This window comes from Pieris rapae, chromosome 14 (assembly GCF_905147795.1).
Source record: "Pieris rapae chromosome 14, ilPieRapa1.1, whole genome shotgun sequence".
In the NCBI taxonomy this organism is placed as follows: Eukaryota; Metazoa; Arthropoda; class Insecta; order Lepidoptera; family Pieridae; genus Pieris; species Pieris rapae.
Window position 1 is genome coordinate 1,601,019 of NC_059522.1, and position 21,330 is coordinate 1,622,348.

Consider the following 21,330-nt stretch of genomic DNA (forward strand, 5'->3'; position numbering starts at 1 on the left):
GACACAAGAATTTTATATATAAGAAGTATATATAGATTATTACTTAACATCAGGTGAGCCTCCTGATTTTCCCCATGTTCTATAAAAATTCAAGTCAAGTTAGTTAAAGAAAATAGAATATTGTGTATTATTCTTTTACATCAGGACTGGCTGTTTATTATTTTGTTTTCAAGAAAGTTAATACTTAGGTACATCAGGTATCATCTAAACTTTATCAGTCATTTAAATCATCCACTGATAAATTGATAAAAATTAAGTCTTAAATATTCATTTCATTATCATTTTATCTAAAATATTACAAGTCATGATTATAATTTAGTAAAAAATATTGCCATTTCATTATGATATTTGTTTTTTGAAAATATATTTTTGAATTTTTACTATTTTTAGAAAATTTAATTTCTCGCTATCGTAATAATATTTGCAAATCATTCGTAGTAATTTAAATGTAATGTAATAATGACTGGACTTATCTCGAATTACTTCCGTATCCATCCATCCAATCCATATAAAAAGAAAGAACTAACTTCTTACATAAATTGCTAAATAATCATATACAGATCAGTGACCTCTTACAAGGTATTAAAATTTGTAGTCCCATACTCATTACCTAGGTCTAATCACCAATATTTTCCAAGTTCATCATATCCTGATCAATCGTGACCTGTGTAATTCTTGTATCTCCTCTTCTTTTTGTATATGTAATTCACTATTTGCTATTCTTGAATCTGTAAGATTAGCTTTTTAGTTTTAGTTAGTTATTAATATTGTTTTTTTTATTTTCTCTAGATTAAGGTTCTATAGATTAATATAAATATATTTTGTTTTTTATATAACTTCTAGTTATATAAAAAACAAATACATATTTTGTTTTTTATAAAAACATATTTTGTTTTTTATGTTACTTCTAGTTATGCACTTCTTGCACTCATCATTTTTTTTTATTATATAATAGTTTAGTAGTATTATAATAGTTTTCTTTTCTTACTAGGGTTGCCTGGAAGAGATCGCCTGTTGCATCCCTTGTAATTTATATGTATTGTGTTATTTGTGTTTCTTTCTAGCAACGAAGTGTGAATAAATAAATAAATTCTTAAAAAAAAAATCTTTGCGACTTTAACGGATTGAACACAACTTATCCGGAGTTGGATATATTCGGTAGTGGGCTGATTGGTTTTAGAAAAAGCATTGTTGGGTGACTTTCTCGAACCTAATTCTCTGTTTTGCTGATGTTTTTTTTTCTCTGCTTTAAGTACCAAACATTCTTGGTGATTTTATTTTATTGTTTATTTGTCTTTTCTTGTGTATTTGTTTTTATTTGTATTTCTTTAATTCCTATTTTTTGCAAAACTTATGTTTACATATATTGTCGCACATATTAGATAGAAGATTTTATAAAATTTTCAGTAGATTTCGTAAAATGAATGGTGTTGTAGACTTAAATAAATAAATAAATAAATAAAAAACTTTATTACACATATCATCATGCGATATCATATTTGACTTTATTTACTTGACGTAATAATTTTATAAATAAACTACTGTCGCATACGAAAGATACTTTCCGCTTCTGTAAAGAATTCATTTAGAAGACGATAAATAGAAACTATATAATAACTTTATAAGTAATAGAAACTAGAGTCGACCTACCACGCCCCGAATTTTTCTTCTAACGTGTCGAAGAGATGTGAAACAAAACGCCAACATTGCCAGCAGTTTTTAAGACGGCGTGACATATGTCTCAATATCCTTGATAATATTTTAAGAAAACAATAAAGATGGCTAAATGTCAAATTTTCTTCAAGACTTGTCCCACCGCATCTGTATTTGCGTAGACATTTGCGTTTCTCTTTTGAAACGACCGCAGTGGCAGAAGATCCGCGGAAATTATTTAAAATTAATTACACTTAATATCAAAACGATAAAAAATTGTAAAAAAAAGAAGATCGCATCTCATATTGATTTTTCTCGGAGACGGTTCCCAAATGTTATAGTGCGTACTAAGTTTGAAAACACAGCAATTGTATTATTTAGTCTCATTAATAGCAAATACAATTAAGCGTTGAAACTCAATATTCATTTGGTCTTTCTTCAAATAAACCTAAACTCGTGATTACTTTTAATGAAGGATATTGAGTTTGCTTCAAAGCCGTAGTTAAATTATTCACAAACAATTTAATTTGTTTTAGGATCGAAATACCTCCTTCAATATTTTAATCATTTTATATTAACAAATATTTTAGTGAGAAGTATGAATAAATTTGAGGTCATACCCTGTTAAGAGCAGTGTTGGCTTCAGCGTGCGACTCTCATACCTGATGTCGCAGATTCGATCCCGGGCTGAGCACCAATAGACTTTCTTTCTATGTGCGCATGTAACATTTGCTCGAAAGGTGAAGGAAAACATTGTGAGAAAACCGACATGTCTTAAACCCAAAAAGTCGAAGACGTGTGTCAGGCACTGGAGGCTGATCGCCTACTTGCCTATTAGATTAAAAAAAAAATATCATGAAACAGGTTCACAAAACTGAGGCTAGGACCTAAAGAGGTTGTAGCGCCACTGATTTCTATTTTATTTCATACCCTGGCAAATGGGGTTTTATTAATTTCTTAATAGAATTCTTAAAAATCGACTTAGTATGCTAATCTTGAAAAAAAAACGATTATTATTTTGATATTTAAATAATATATTTTAATAATGTTGCTATGTGATGATAAAATAATACAAGAATGGACTATGATATTGTTGATAATATAATGTTCTTTGACCTTTTAATTATAAAAGTCAAATTTTACGCCCATAATATGCGCAGTTTAAAATGTAGAACGTTAATTTTATCATATTCTTGCAAATAACAAAATAATTCAAACTCAAACTCAAAAATATCTTTATTCATATAGGTAAACAAGTACACTTAAGAACGTCAAAAAAAATAAAAAAAATAAGTGTAAATTTACATTAAATACTAGCAAGTCAAGGGCGTAGAGCGGGTAAGAAGAACTGGCAAGAAACTTTCCGCCACTCTTTTCAATCGCCAAGTTATTATTATGTCACATAAACAGTTCCACCAGTTTAGCCATAAAGGTGTGCCACTCAAACAAATGGCGGAATATAAACATTTCAACAGGTGTATTAATTGCAGAGGAATTCTCTGATGATTCTCTGATTGGTTGATCTGAAGAGGAAGAAGAGCGTGAGCCGTAAAAGAGTAAACCCGTCATATGCTGTCCAGAATGTCACCAGGAGTCAGTTATTCTGTTCAAGGGTATTGTCAGGTCTTTTACGTTACTTAAAATTGGCGTTGAAGACGCTCCATGCAGCACGGTTTTTTTTATAGAACAGCGGCAAATGGTCAGGAGGCTCACCTGATTTTTAGTGATGGACACTTAATGCCAGAGGGTTTTCGAGTGAGAATTGTTACGCTCTTTTGTTGAAGGACTCTGAAGTCGAATTGGTTATTAGGCTTGGCTACCGTCACTGATACGTAATTGCCTATGATAAATGATTCTTACACACAAGGCTAAGCCCAATGTAACTAACTGTAATTTATTATGAATATGGAACATACTTTTTTTGATATAAAATAAGAAAAAACAGTAATAAGTAAAAGACTTTCAGTTTGTAACTAATTAGGGTTGGAATAATGGGTTGTGTCACCAGTTAGATCAATAAGTTAATGCCACGAAAAAAAATATTAGCAAAAACATTTGTATGTTTTTTGCAGGCGTTAAAATTTACAAGCAAAATTTGATTGTAAAACTATACATTCAAATTATCAAAGTTCTCACATATTTGGATGTTGGTTCTTCTGCATTCAAAAAGTAAATTAAGTGTAACTCGAGTAATTTCGTATTTTTTAAAGGAAGGTGAAAATCGTATTAAGAGTTTGAACCGACTGCAAAAAATGTATGTTTAAATAAGAATACTGGAATCTATAAGGTTTTTGTGAGTAGTACATTTTAAAAATCTGTTTGTACACATCTTTAAACGTAATCTAAGTAAAATGTTGTATTTAAATATATAATCATTTTTAAAAGTCTAAATCTTTATTATTATATTTTATTTATAGGTATACCTATACTCAATCGAAACTTAGTAGTGCATGTCAAAAATTTTGACTTAATAGTCCGGTTAATTTAATATGATCAGTAAAATTGTTCAAAACATAATTATATATAATATTTAAAAGTTCCCCATCACTCCCGTATACAATTTTTTTTATTCAATGTCAACATAATTTGACACGTTTCCATGCCACCTAGTGGTAGGCCACCAGGTGGCGCAACGCCATGAGGTAGTGAACTTAGCGCGTTTTTTTTAACGTGGTTCCTCAGTAGTCGCGGGTCAGTTGTGATCCTTTTTTTTATAGAACAGGGGGCAAACGCCGCCCATGGACACTCAATGCCAGAGGGCTCGCGAGTCGCGTTGCCGGCCTTTTAAGAATCGATCTTTTCTTGAAGGACCCTAAGATCATCATTGCTTTTATCTTTTCCATCCTATTTGATGTGAAACTATTGGAAAAGATAAAAGCAATGAAAATTAAAAAAAAAGTGGTGAAGTTTGCAATTAGGGCTACGTCTTATTCCCGGAGGTCAAAAACAATTAGATTTTTCAAAGATAACAAACGACATTACATGATAATACAATTTTTATCTTAAATATTTTAATTGTTCTTTATTAATTATTACTTATCAATTATGAAATGATTAAATGATAACAAATCTCGCGTCATCTATGTGCAATAATCTTTGTTTTTGCGGGATTTTATAAATAAATAATCCTAACTGTCAACTGTATAAATATTCGTTTCTAGAATCGGATTGTTAATTCTATATACATATGCATATGTAACGCGACATATGTGAACAAATATTTGCAATTGTCCAAGGTGAGGTCAAGAGCCCTAGGGTCTAATCATTCTTGGCAACGGAACTTTTGACTTGCTGACCTCACCAAGCGGATACGCAAAATAATTCCGGATTACTTTATGTACATTGTCATTTTGAATTTGAGAACTGGCCTAAATTAAAAAAAAAATTGAGAACTGGCCACTATTATAAAAATTATTTAAATTTGGAATTTTATTTTACATAGTTAGTTAAGTTATCTTATCTGTAGTCGGTCGTGTTTATGGATTTCTGCTTCTTTATAACGACAACGATTTACAAAAACTTCCATTCGAAATTCAAAATTCAAAATCATTAATTCATATAGGTAACACAATGTACACTTACGAACGTCAAAAATGTCTAATACTAAAACTTACTGCCAATTAAATTAATAAAATTAAATCAAGAGCGTAGAACAGAAGAGAAGAACGGGCAATAAGCTCTCCGCCACTCTTTGTGACAATAAAATTGTATTTTTTGTTTTACACAACGTTTGTAAGGAGCTGCAACCATTACATGCTCCACATAACATATTAAGTAATAACAAAATAAATTAAAAAATAAGATTAAAACATACATTGTTATGGTATTATGTAAGGGAGCCATAGTTTGTGCTTAGTCTATGGAATCTAATAAAAAATGAGGACTTTTTAGTTGGCCTAACTCATTAAATAAAGCGAATTCAATATTTATTAATAGCCGTGTACGGCTGTATCCTTAACATAGATTATTGTATAATTATCATTGTCACACAACTTCCGGTAAAGATTTATGAGGCTGCTTGCTCCATTTTTATAATACATTTTATACTTATTAAAAGTTGATTCTTTAGAAGTACTATAGAATGGTTCTAATATTCAAGTATTCTAGTATTAAGGTCCACTCTCTCAGGGGAACAGTTATATTATTAATTATTTGATTATAAGCTATTCGAAAGTTTATTCAAATTATTTGGAATTTGTATGTTTTTCTGTTTAAAAAAAAAAGTGTTTTGTTAATAATTTCTTAATAAATTCTTCCTAGAACCTATCAGTTAAGTATTCAAAAGAAACAAGTAATTTTCTAATATTATAATTTATGTTTGTTACATAGGCATAAGAAGGCTGGACACAAAAATTTTTGAAAAACACCGCTCTCAAGGAAATTAGTAATGAGCCCTGCTACCTTTTTTAGTTTAGAAGACAGGCAATGCTTACGCCAGGACCTCAATAGGTCCAAAAATTAGCTTAGATTTTTTTTGTAGACGTGTGCTTAGTGGCCTTCTCTTAAGGTCGTGAGTTCAAATCGCGTCTGTGCACGAGTGGACATTTCAAAATATTTTCCTTAGTGACAAAGCGACTTCCAAATCTAAAGTTAACTAAAGAAATGGACGATTACGGGCCACTGTCTCCTTAATAAACATCTCTTTGTCCAGTGTGACAGAAAGTACCTTGTGCAGAAGCTGTTTCAGTTTCACCTGCCCACTTGGAATGTGAATTCCCAACGAACAGAAGTCCTCGAAGTAGCAGTCTGTCTGTGAAGCCTGCGAAGTACACAGCAAACTTGTGAGCTTCTGGAAGTTTCCTGTGGCTGTGGCTAGCTGGTTTAATTGCCAGAACTAATATTGGACGAAAATGGGCGTCTACGCGCGGCAACTTACAATAAACTTCAATAGATTTTTCTTACTAAATGCGCAATTAACTCCGAAAAACATCGCGAGGAAACCGGTATACGTAAGATATCAGTCACAGAATGCTACTTGCCAATTAAGAAAATTTTCCACAAACATTTTTACTAAAGGCCCATCCAGATAATTGTTATGTTGTTGTTGTTGTTTCTGTTGTTATTGTTATTTTTGTTGTCGTTGTGTTGTTATAATAAAGTAATTAAATGTAAACAGCGATGATTGTGATAGACAATCTAATCCCATACTTAATCTTAAAGGCACTTTGGGGACGCCCAAAAACTCATAGTCATTGTAATTGATAAGTTGCTCAAATCAATTATAAGAAATAGAACCGGCCGGATTCATGACTCATTGCATGTGCAGACAGATTGTGTCCTACAATAACATATATATCCTACAATAAAGACTAAAATATGTATTTAAATATTTTACGTTTTATTTTGTGAATTGTTTTATGTTGTGTGAAAAACTGTCATGGGCCCACAACCCATTTGTCTTTGAACTATTAGTATACATTCATTATCACAGTTATCGTACGATTATTCATAAGTATTTGTCTTTTAACCATTTAGAAACTTTAAACAATAAATTATTCAATCAAGTTAATAAGACAATAAAAATGAATTGTTATATTAATATCATAGTCGTGATCCGTTAGGAAACGGAAATGCCTTGAGCCTACACCCTATATCAATAACGTACGTTTGATTGCTTTCCGATTGTCACAAAAAACACTAATACTTGTTGTATCTGTAGGCTGATTGTACACGAGAAAAATATTTCAGAAACAGAAAATCTATTTTTTATTTATTATTAAATTATCAAGCATTTTTTTACAAAATATTTGTATTTCACGATGCTCTCCATCACATCTCAATTATGGAATTAAAAAAAATCATGAGACAAAATGATTATTGATACCTGATGTGACCTGAGCAAGATATTAAGACAATTACACAACTCTCGAGTAGCTAGATCACGCATTGATGTCCAGGTCTCCTGTATATTCGTAAAACATATTATGGAAGGAAGGTGAAGCGGGAATCGGGATCTTTGAGAAACCATGCTGACTCTTGCGTTTAAAAAAACATAAATCCTGAAGCAGATACTGAAGACTTTTAATTAAATTAATAAAGACCTTGACTTAGGCAAGCTCTTGTAAACAAATGAAGTATTAATTTAAACAACTCGTATACTAAAATAATGACATAATTGTTAATATTTAATTTCCAAACGACCTCAAAGCATGAAGGTTCATTAACACTTTAAGCTTTATATATTACCATAATACACCGATAGTGAGTGGGATAAGAGATAAAGTATTGACAAATGACAATTGACAGAAAGCAAGGGGCTGGCAAAGAGGACAAGGAGAATTATGACAGAAACGAGAAAGCACAAGCTGGATTTTAAACAAAATTATAAAATTAAGTATATTGTTGGAATCATCTGTTTAAGTATTACATTCATTTACTTTGTAAAGGGTTCGGGCGTTCCATCGAGGTACACATTTTCCAGAGAATTTCCATCCAATAATACGGATTAGACAAGGTTTGTCGCCTTAGATCTTAGGGTTAATCTTCAAACTTCTTCTTGTATTGCTTAATTTTGGCTAGTGATACCATAAAATATTGTTAAAAGGCAACGCGAGCCAGGCATTGAGTGTATCCGTATATCAGATGAGGCTCCTACGCGTTTACCTCCTGTTCTAAAAAAATAACATGGAGCCCCAAATGGAAATTTATCTAAACGTATATTGTCAATGAATGAATGTTAATAAAATAACTAAATGATTATCATGAAACTAGCTTTTTTTTACAAAATTAGTAGCGGACCCGACAGTATTTCAAGCGATCAGGATATTAAGTAAAGTATGAAAGTACCGACTGCAGCGCCATCTGCAGGGCTGATTTGTGAATCTAAATCATCCAGGGCTCCATGCATACAAAAAACATTCAAATCAGTCCAGCCGTTTAAGAGGAGCTCAGTGACACTAAACATAAGAATTCTATAAATGGAAGCTTTCCTATTTTTTAAGTTGGAACTAATTGCACACGTTCTGCAAATTTCATTGAAATCGGTTTAGTAGTTTAGGAGTCCATAGCGGACAAACAACGTGACGCTTTTAAATTGTTATTTTTTCATGGAAAATGAATACATATATTTTAAAAAAGTAATAACTTTTAGTTGGATTACGTCATAATTATTGAATGATTCAATAATTTCTTTATTAATCGGAATTTTACAATTTAATGAATTACCAATTCGTTTCGAATTTTAATTCAAGGAAGTGAATTAATTAAAGATAAAAAATTGTACTAATAGAAAGTTCCATTTAAATAAACCTTGGAGGCTTTCAAGGTTGAGGTTGGGGTTTTGTAGTTCCCCATACATAATACAATTTTACTTAGACAATTTTATAAAGCTCTTCTCTATTTGTTTGTAACTCGTCATCCTTTCAAAATGGATGGATGTAACTGTTACATAGTCTATAGTCTAGCCATAAAGTATTCTAATGTTTAGTTTAATATTTAAATTTAGAATCAGCCATTCTCTCAATATGTCGTTAAAATCAATTTTCTTGTCTTTGTCGAATCTGCATTAATCCTCGTTTTTACAAAAATGGCGAACAGTTTCACTTGTCTATTACCTAAGCTATACTATGTATGATATACGTACAAATAAAATAAAAAATAAAAACTCTTTTTTAGAAAAAGGGATATTTCTCTTCTTTAATAAAATACCAGAGGCTCTTTTATCTGAGGCTCTGCCTATTAATAAATTTAAGAAATGTTTTAAAGAAAAGCTGTGTAAAAAGGCTTACTATGAAGTTAGCAATTATGTAGTTGATAAAATGGCCTGGGCCTGGGACAAATTTGAAAGCCAATGCGAACTTACCACCGTAACATTTTTGTACCGTATTCTTGCAATAAATTATTTTGAATAAAAAAGCATTTTCTTAATATTGTTGTCCCTTAGTAGAATTTTCTAGAGAAAATATTATCTGACTTTGTTTGAGATCTCTGGTATTCAGAGACTAGGTGAATAATGTCCACTAAAACCACCTCGAGAAGTTCCTACAAAGCCGCATTACAGAGAAAAATCACAGAAAACTCTAAAGAGTTTTCATTCCGGAAAACCAAACAGTCACAGGCATGTAAAAAGGTAGGCTAGGCAGTAGCTGGTAAAGTACATATAAACAGTCTATGGTGGAATCAAATTCCAGATATAACAATAAAACTTATGATTTTTATACTGCGTATATTGATGCCTACCTATACAAGTAGTGAATACTAGCCATTATAATTGACCAATTAATCGTCATTTAATGAAAAACTTAAATGAAAATGTTGATTGCTTTGTTTAATTTATTCATTGCTTATCATCATCATGACGTAAGAGTGAATCAATTAAATGCAGTCGGAATATTAAAAATACATCGCTACAACTTCTTTACGTCTTGGCCTCAAATTTCTGAATCTGTTACATGATCATTATTAAATCTAATATGTAAATAGGTGCTCAGCCTCCAGTGCCTGACACACGTCTTCGACTTTTTGGGTCTAAGACATGTCGGTTTCCTCACGATGTTTTCCTTCACCGTTCGAGCAAATCTTAAATGCGCACATAGAAAGAAACTCCATTGGTGCACAGCCGGGTATCGAACCTACGACGTCAGGTATAAGAGCCGCATGCTGAAACCACTAGGCCAACACTGCTCTTAGTCGAAAAAAAAAGTCGGCCACAGAAGGAAATAGGAACTTGATAACGTAACTGATACAGAAATCTGATCTGATGGCCAGAGATGAAAGGGTTTTTTATAGCGCGAATAGTTAAGTTTTACAGAGGTATTTATGGTAAAAAGCATACCCGATTTTCATTAATTTCAAATAGAAGGAGGTTATCAATTCGACGATAGAACAATTTAATGAGACGATAGTTTCTTTTCAAAGGTAATCATTACCAGTGGTCAGATTTCCTGTTATAGCAATTTACCCTCATAGTTCCGAGAACCTGTAGGATAAAAGAGGTAAATAACTCCTTCTCCCTCTAACCTAAGACTGGTATTTGATGGCTTATTCACGAATATTTAGAACCAACTAAAATCATGGCTAAATTTGTAAGGAACTTAAATAAAAGTGGTTGTCTGGAAGAAATCGCTCGAAAGCGATAAGGTCCCCAGTTGCTCTCCTTTTTATTTAACTATGTTAAATTTTTATATTAATGTAATGTAACGAAGTGTTAATAAATAATAAATAAAATAAATAAAGCAGCTTCAATGGCCTAAGATTGCCATCCAAAAATTACGTTTTTTAATGAATTAAAACTTATACATACATATAACATAATAACAAAAACAGATCCAAATGGAAAGTTCCGGAGGAAGCATGCACCCAAATGGTCCATACAGCCGGATATGAAACAGACTATGTGTGTAATAACAAAACCCATTTTTGTAAAAAAATTATTTTATTGTTTGGAATTCATGTGGATATTAAAATTAACATGTTTATTTTTTTGTACATAAATAAAATATAAAATGCACATTATAACTAGTAAAATATTTAAAGCACTAAGCGTATTTTCACATCCTTTTCTTCTAGCCTATGTGTGAGTGTCGTGGTGCACAAGCAAACATCCGGTTGGACCTTTTATAGTGATTCTCTTGGGAAATGAGAGGCGGCTTACCTTCGCACTCCCAGATAATAAAAAGAAAACTTGTCGGTTAAAAAGAGTGGCGGAGAGTTTATTGCCAGTTCTTCTCTTCCGTTCTACGCCCTTGATTTGAGAACTGGCAGTAAATGTAAAATTATAAGCATTCAATGTATATTTCTTTTTTGTCGTAGGTACATACACTGTACAATGTACACTACATTACCTACATTAATAAATTATTTTTGATTTGATTTGACTTTGGACTGTTCGTTTAGGGAATGGAAAGGAGTTCCCGGATTTAGTGTGTATTCAGTGGACCACTGTGGTGATGAGAAGCTGGCCCGAGTTGATTGTGATTTGTGATTGAGTAAATTGTGATTAAAAGTGAGATCGGTGCCTTGAACCCGCTGCTCGTTATAATTTAAGCTTAAAGTGTTTAATGTTATAAGGAATCTACCTAACCTAAATGCTATACGATAATTCGTGTATTTTGTGGACGTACTCTAACCACATGACGCCTACTAAGGTAATGACGATACCATATCTATGGAGTGACGATATTTCTCCATATAAGACATATATTTTCTGACACTCGTTATCTGTAACGAAATTGTACGATTTAAAGACGGTTATAAAGCGAGAATACTGCCTTATGTCCCTGTGTGCGAACATTGAACTACGTATAGAATTCCCCGTACGCATTACTTGACATTACCTATAACTTAAAAATACATAAACTTATATGGAATTAATTGTAGCGTGAAAAAATATTAAATTTATAATTTGTATAAAATAATAATTCATGGCTAAGCATAATTGATTTATTAAAACTCAAATAAAACAACAAATTATTGGTCCAATCCAAGCATTGTTCTACCGTGGACCGATCTGCAAGATGAAAATTTATTTAGATTTCTTTAGAACTTCATATACAATATGTAAATATATATTCATTTTACAATCGTTTATTAAAACCGTTAGATATACTTAGTTATAAAATAAATTTAATTAATACACCTACTTACCTATTAGATTTAAAAATGATCACGAAACAGATTCAGAAATCTGAGGCCAAGACCTAAAAAGGTTGTAGCGCCACTAATACTTTTTTTTCTATTTAATTGTAATCCTTTACAGACGATTAGCATGACACACGCGCACACCTTTAAATCAAAATTGCTGTATAATTTACATATTAATTGCAATGTATTATTATAATATACAATATTATATAAAAAGTATTATAAATGTGTGAACCATGATTATCGTAGCTAGCTTCAATATTAAAAACATCTTAATATAACAAAAGACAAGTGCAATGTTTCACAAGACAAAAGGATAATATCATTTTATATTTGAAGTCTAGATATTTTTTAATAGCTTTGAAAATAAAAAAAAGCAATAAATTTGTTTCTGTTTTCCTGGTCATTGTTGTGTTAACAATAGTTGTTGCTTCTGTAAAATAAATTCCAGTTAAATGTGGTACAAAATTAAGCTAAAGCCAATTGTTCAGTTTTCTACTTATTGAATACGTCGCCATTATTATTAAACAAATTGCTAGAGTCTACGAACAAAGGTCCACCATCACGTGAATGTCGACGCTCATCAACTTCTGTGCACCTCAGACCTAGTGAGAGCATTGAAAAAGACAAATCCATTTGAATTAGTGTTAGTGCACTTTTGTCTAAAACTAAACAGTCGTAAGTGAAAAAATCATACAAATAGGTACTTCTTTGGAGCATCAAGATAAAATCATTTCGAATATTGTATCTTTCGCCTTATTTATGTACATAGAAAAAATGACACTGACAATCGAAAAAACTTAAAATATAACTATAACTAACTTCAAGGTGTCGGTTTCTTGTGACGGTGTCCGCGTGTATCGTAAAAACTTACTTTCATCATTTTTCCCTAATGCGCCAAAAGAAGTATGACTTCAAAAATAAAATGTTGACTTTAGCTAACTTCTGGTTGTCGGTTTTTTGTGACGGTGTCCGCGTGTATTATAAAAACTTACTTTAATCATTTTTCCCGATCGCGCCAAAAGAAGTATGACTTCAAAACTAATCTGTTGACTTTAACTAACTTTAGGGTGTCGGTTTGTTGTGACGGTGTGCGCGCGCAATCGTAGGTATTTACTTTTACCATTTTCCCTAACGCGCCAAAAGAAGCTAACTACAAAAACAATTATAAGAACAGAGACTTTCTCTATAGATACCTCTGTAAGTAGCATTATTCTATCTATACTTTCGTTTGTTTAGTATCCTTAATAGAAAATAAGGTAACACTTATTATTAATGACTACTATTAATTAATTTTATTAGTCTATAGTTGGGCTACAGCGTAATCCATGATGTCACACTTAACTCACATGTCTTAAATATACATTAAGATTATAATAATAATATGTATATAAGATATCGTATACTATATAGTTAACCATTATATAGTATATATAGTAATCCATTTCACAGTAAGATTAAAAAAGTACATTTCCAATCTTGTGGATTTATTAAAAGGAATCGTTCCATGTGTCATCATGTCAGTTTATGTGACATTTATACGGTGGAAATTTCTAGCTTATAGCGATATGTGGTTTTACTAGATACTTGGTTTTACCAGTATGTACGCAGGAAAAGTTATGCGTAATTAAAATCAAGTTCTTGAGATATTCTTGTACCCATCAAAAAGAACGGAGGAAAATTTGAGTAAACGCGTAGACGCGTGATGCAGGATGATGGTAAGTATAAATCTTTCTATCTAAAATTGATAAAGGTATTCTGAAATTAAACCAAGATTATATAAAAAACACGAAGATCTAGTTGAAGGCAAAAACAACAGAAATTGTCCTTGAAGTTTCTGGTTTCCTAGGCCAAGACGTACGACTATTGGGTCGCAAAGTCAGTAGAGTGGTTTGAGACAGCTTATATTTATCGAATAAATGAATACACATCTGTCAATTAACTGTTATCATATGACATATGTAGCTACATTGATAAAATCTTATAATCTCTCAATTAAACATTATTTAATTCTAATTAATTGAGCTCGTACAACATATAAATATACTTACAATTAATTATTATAAAATTTCATATTAGTAGGCCTGTTAGCAACGAGCGTTTAATAAATAGTGTTTATAATTCTAAGGGTCTGTTTCACAATGTCCGGATAGGTTCCAAATAAGTTATTTATTACTTATTGGTAGGATAAACACTATTGTTGCATTTCACGACTGTCAGATAGCGCTATTTGTCATGAAATGCGAAGTATCTTATTCGGAACTTATATCTTTCGAATAATTATTTACGTGTTGCATAGCTATTTGGTACTTAATCCATACCTTAGGATTATTTTATTTATAATAAATAACATAGGTTGTTCAATAAAGCAATACACATGTTATCATAATTATCAATTTAATATCAACAATTATAGTATAATTATAACATAAATTCGCTTAAATAATGTCGAAATTTGCATTGTTGTCATATTGCAGCCTGCAACTGTAATCCTTGAGGTCTTGGGTTCGATCTCTGGCTGTGCACCGATGATCTTTCATTCTGTATGCGCTTTAAACATTAGCTCTAGGTTCAAGTCGATTGATCGCCCCGCGAAGGTCCAAGGCGAGGGCACTCTCAGTCGTAGGAGACTCGCTGAGCTGCCTAGCTGCCTTTAAGGCCAACAGAGAGATTCCATCCAGATGTCATCGTACTTTTTGCACCCACAGACTCTTATCGCAAACAAAACGTCTGTATATCCACAGATTTACAAAATTAAAGAATGTTAAACGAAAGCATTCAAACACCTAACATAGAAACACATAGCTATTGATAATTAATTGCCATATTCAACTGAGGCATGTTTTATTGATATTGTGATTTAATAACTTATATCCGGGTGACTGTTTCCGGCTCGAAATGATCTTGAAATTGTATGAATTATATCTAATACAATTGTAATACGAGAAATAATACATTTTTCAGGTTAAGAATATCTTTATTTCGCGTTCGAGATTGGCCTTCTTTAAAGCTGATCAGTCCCCTACCGAATATATCCAGCTCCAGATAACTACTACTTATTTTTTACTTTTGAAACGTCGGTTAAATTTAAATTATGTTTAAATAATTATAAGTTTACAATAATACATAACTTTAATCCGTTAAAAAAGTGTTTTCTTTAAACTACTTTATACTGTTTAGTGCGTTATTCGTTCGATTTTCTGGAATAAAATCCAAACTTAATAAAATAATCTGTATTTTCCTATATTTTCCAATAAAAATGACAAAGGACTTAAAGGATATAATTTAAAATACTCGAAAAGGTTCAACCTTTTTTAAGGTTTGTGCTTAGCTATATATTTTTATTTATTTAGTCAATTATTTTTCTAATTTTTCACCATAGAAAACCGTAAACATCGTTCAACGATTTAGAAAATACTGACTGTCCTACGTAGCTAAAATGCAATGATTACTTAACAAATAAGTTACATTAATAACGATTGTATTATCTACAACAATTATACATAAACGTTTCATTAATGATTGCACGCTATGATTGTCTCGGAGGATTCCTAATATACGTTTTAATTCAAAACCAAACGATAAAATTGTAAAGAAATATATCAGACAGAATATGAATCAAATTATTTTTATCTTAACACATTAAGTGCTCTTATCTCGGATCCGAGTGGAGCGGGGTCATAGTAGCGGTGCCGCCAACTTGGATCCGTACGAGCATCCCGTACATTTTTTTTAAACCATCGCTATCCCTAGCTCTCGTATCCGAGTATTCGACACCCAAGTATGCCGACAATACGAGTGGTATTCGAAAAATGATTTTTTTTAATAAAAATAATGATATACATTCATATATATTTTCATTTATCAACGGATTGTTATAGCCATATACACGCTATCCATGGTAGGTCGGATCGGTGTATGTGGATAGATCTTTGTATGAAACTGACCAGTTGCCCTGTGCCAATATTGTATCGTAAAATGTTAACCAGTATTTAAAATAATATAATTTGGTTTAATGTATATGTTAATATTTGTACGGGTTTATTGACTTTATTTGGTTTATATTTATTATCAAATAAGTGTAAAGAGCGTAGAGATTGCATCCTATCTGTCGCCAAAAATGGATTGTCTTTGAAGGGTTTGGTTATTGGGATTCAGATAGGAGATCGATCGACTGTCTCGGTCTGATTGAAAACAATCTGGGATTGTGGATAAATTATTAGTTTCAGGCGTAAGGCATGCCGGATTCCTCACCATGTTAGATATAGAATGAAAGTCCATTGGTTTTTTCAGGGGAATCGAGTCTACCGCCTCAGAGATGAGAGTCGCACACTGAAGCTACTAGGCCAAGACTGCTCTTTACAATAACAAAAATATGCAATTTTACAAGTTTAACATTAAATAATATTATAAATGTACTTTACGTAAACAATGGATATTTCCTTAAAACACCGTTTACTACGAAAATGTTTTCCTTGTTTCATTGATAATGGTAATTTCAACATAAGGTTATAAAACAATAAATTATAATGCCCTTTGTGACGTCTAGGTCCTTAGTTTATGATTCATATATTAATTGTTACAATTATCAAGGATTTTCAAAGATTTTTCATAAGGGAAGAATGCTTTTAAATAATTTCGTTCGTGACAGCGTACCATAGAATTTATTTATTTAATTTCACTACATTTTTCTATCTTAACAGTAATTACTAATACGATAGAATTCCAAATAACTCCCACACCAACTTTTCTAGATAAAAACATTAAAAATTTAAACTTATATTCCTATAGAAAGAATATTCTTGGAATTTAATTACCCGACTAACAGAAAAGTTTATGTATCCGCAAAATTTTTTTTCTCTAAACAGTTTTTAACTTTGTTATGGATGATCTGGGACTGACTAGTATCTTTACTAGGGTTCCCATCTTTTTACATTGCATTGATATTAGTTGTTGCTACTATGTATTTGCGTGTTGTTCCCACGAGAATGTAAGTGCGTGCTCCTATTTCACCATGCCTCCTGCTGATAGAGGACAAAACTTTGTTTTTAAATTTATTTTATTATTCTTTAATACTCAAGATGTCATATGGAACATGGTGTAAGGGTTGCAGCTCCTTACAAACGTTGTGTAAAAGAACAAAACTTGGCGATTAAAAAGAGTGGCGGATAACTGGCAGTAAATGTAAAATTAGAAGCATTCAATGTTTATTTCTTTTTTGACGTTCATAAGTGTATATTATGTTACCTACATAAATAAGTTTTTTTTGTTTTTTTTTTATTTTATTTGCAAATCTACTTACTTGTATAATTAATCAACACATTTTTTATTAAACACTAATGTAAGGATGTGAATTTTTTTAAAATATACTTATAAAGAATGGAAAGCATAACATAGCTGTTAATTATATATAAATTAATTAATTGTACAATAGTTATAAAATATGACGACGTGTGTCAGGCACTGGAGGCTGATCACCTTCTTGCCTATTAGATTTAAAAACGATCATGAAACAGATTCAGAAAGTTGAGGCCAAGACCTAAAGAGGTTGTAGCGCCACTGATTATTATTATACTCTTCCATCAGATAAACAGAGTGTTATGTACTCGTTTACTTGAAGAAACAGTTAATTTCTTGCATAGATTTTGGACCGCGTTGATACATTAGTTCCAATCAATTTCAAATCATTGAACACTTGTCACAAGCATTTCCGTTATAAACGCTAAACGGATATACATAATTATTGGTTAATCGATTATATCCTACGCGATGATGACTTGCAGGTTTATTAGAAGAGAATCTTAATTAAAATAATGGGATGAATTTAATTATAGGATATATTGATTATGTTCATTAAAGGTGTAAATTTATAGTTTCTAATTAATACCATACACCTGTGAATAAAAAATCTATCGTACTTATGTACGTGTATAATGAAAATTATGACAAAATTTATGAGACTGTTTTCACTGACGAAGTTTTTAATTCAATCTCTCTAAGCTTATATAAAAAATTCTCAATTAATAATAATTAATCAATAAATCTCACAGTGAAGTGAGTAAACCAGCACATCTTTCGCCTAAAATATTGTAAAATATATATTTTTTACAGAAAACCGGCCGGAGGCTCATGGACCCGCATGGTACGCTCTTCTCTTGAAGAACCCTAAGTTGAATTGGTTCGGACCGATGATGAAAATAATCTAAACGTGTTTGTTATTTGTATAGTGAAGAGAAGCGAATTACGCATTGTATGCTTAAACAATGAATACAAAGTAATAGCCTGAAACCAAAACCTTTTATAGCGAACTTTGATTAAGTAAATATGAATGTTTGAAAATGTGTATGAATGTATATATTATTATTATTATTTAAAAAAATCGGATCCGAGTGGTCGACGTACAGCTCATTGGGTGCTGAATACTCGGATCCGAGAGCTAGGATGGCAATGGTTTAAAAAATCAACGGTACGCTCGCACGGATCTGAGTGGGCGGCACTGCTACTATGGCCTCGCTTCACTCGGATCCGAGAAAAGAGCACATAATGCGTACGGCAACAATTGCGTACGACTTTAAATGTGTTGCGTAATTAAAACATTAAAAACATTTTGTACTGTGTAAGGATAACATTGTATACGTTTTATAAGCTACAATTTAACGATGCAATCATAACTTTTAAAGCTATGCCAAGTATTAATCGATAAAGTAGCAATCAATTACTACATTTTTCATATTAATCACACATTGAACCTAAACACGGTAATATCAATAAACGTAGTAATTTTAAGATTATGCAATCATTTTTGTAATTAATTGAATGATTTCGTCATTGAAAAACCTTTTTACTGGAATTGGGACATGGCAGACAAAATCTGGTTTCAGATATATATACGCATCTAGTATTCTAGTGATAGTGTCAAGTGTGCCTCTGACTAGCTGTACCTCATCAACCAAAAAAGTTGAAGCATTGTATAAAATCTTTATCCTTTCTCCTAAATTCATTGTTAATAACCGACAATTAAAGATATCCATAGACCATGGACCAAAGGTTTTCTGTTTGAAACAGTATTACCCTAGTGATATAGTGAGTAATTCTCTGATCTAAGTATGTGTGTATGTGTGGAGTCAATTTATGGACTTCAACGCTCATTTGTTTGTAAGGTCCTAACAAAACCCTAGCTCCTTCCAGAAGCTCAGAAGTTTCCTGGTTTGGAGCGAACTCACTGCTCCGATTTCTACCCGTCGGGAAGCCACAGTCACGTATTCCAGGACTACAAGACTGATTTCCTTGTGCTGAAACAGCCTCTGCCAAAAGACTGGCCGTCGCGCCAAGGACACTCACACTTCACAGTATTCCTTTATTTTTTCGACGATTTAGAAGGAAACCGTATGAATGTCTTTGATTAAAAAATCTACGATTTGTACAAGCTTTCAAGACAAATCTGGTGCTACGGGAATTAATACAATCTTAGAGGGTTTTTAGATAATATATTAATTGTATAGAACAGCAAATTATAAATCAACAAAAGACGGAAACGTCACAAGACTACCTTTTCCTGGCACTCCCGCGCATTGGCTGCACCAAGTTCTATGCAAATATTCGCTTAAATATTATGAATAAATATAATATGCTAATATTTTGTTATTACGTTTCCGTAAATATGTTATAATTTTAAATGTAATGCAACTGTTATCTATAATTAAGTATCTAGTATGAAACATAGATTGAATCTATTTAAATAATTATTTAATAGAATTATATTAAACAAATTGATTTTGAAATTACCGATTTTTTTTATAAATTCTACTCAAATGTTAAAATAATACAATATTTTTTTTAATAATTCATAAAAATTATTTAAGAATTATTAAATAAAAACATAGGTCGCGTTGAACTCTTTCCTTCACATTACTCAAATATACGCAAGAAATTAAGCTCATTTTTAAATTTAGTACCCCTAATCTTTGTTAAGTTCGATATTAATCGAGTAAAAAGTATTTATTAAACTATTTATTAATAACTTCTATTATTTCTTTACACACTTCCGTCGTGACAAATGTCTGATCGAAATCCTTGCTTTCAACAATCATGTCAGACCTAGTCCTAAACAACAAAGGACGATACTAGAGCGGTAAATAATCGAGGAATGTAGGGGATCGAAGCCTTCAAGGTTCCGCTGACCACAAGCGTAGTCAGTGGATACCGCGCACTTTGCAACAACGCACGTGCCATCATATTACCTCTAAAGAGGTTGCGAATCGAATTCGAAGTTCAAACGAAGTCGAAATCGAGTCGTGCATTTGAATTCCGCGCGTGATTTTTGGCGGGATTTAGTTGTGTTTATACTCTGTGATTTTGTGCAGTCTGTGGTGAGTTTTTGTTTGATATCCATTTTGTTTTTTAAATGTATTTTGGGGAATAATAAACTAATTAACAAGAAGTCTTGATGCAATACACAAATGTCACATATACTTTTATTATGTGTGGTTAAGTTTCTTTTTCCAAACTTCATCATTTTTTCAAATTGATACAAAGATATATTAAATAATTAATTGAGGTGTTAAAAATGTCCTTGCTTTTATTATTTATGTAAATAAGCTTCCTTGTAGAGCAACTATTGTCTGGAAATGTAATTACAAAATCGTTACAAAAATAGTCATACTGATTAAGTAACATATTGTAAAAAAAACATATAATGCATTATTTAAAAAAATATATAATGTCCTTTAATTAACTTACCTCCGGGTCTTTATTCAAAATACCAATCATAATAGCAACGTAACATATTTCAAGGATTCGAATTTAATGAAATAATAAATTCTATTTTTGAAATACTCTAAGTATAGTTCGTTTAATATTAACACAAGTATTGTTAAGCCTTCTGCATGAATATCTAGGACTACAGACATTTCGCTACTACGATTACGCCAAAAAAATTATAAATGTTAGAATAATATATATTTCATAAGTAGCCTATGGAAATACTCGTAGTACCCATCGGATAAAGCCCGAGTGACCGGTAGTATTCCTGAGATAAACCAGAAATATTAGAAACAGAGAAACCCGATGTGTTCCCTATTGTAAGCTCTTATATCT

The 21,330-nt window shown here is 31.6% G+C and overlaps 1 protein-coding gene across 1 annotated transcript in view; it reads left to right on the plus strand.

Moving 5' to 3' along the window:
* Positions 1-20,414: 20,414 nt before the first annotated feature.
* LOC111002394 (probable 4-methylmuconolactone transporter) overlaps positions 20,415-21,330 on the plus strand; it is a 29,262-nt gene continuing 28,346 nt past the window's right edge. The window contains exon 1 of the mRNA XM_045630971.1: positions 20,415-20,603. The gene's annotated coding sequence lies outside the window, so the exon portion shown is untranslated. The remainder of the gene's footprint in view (positions 20,604-21,330) is intronic.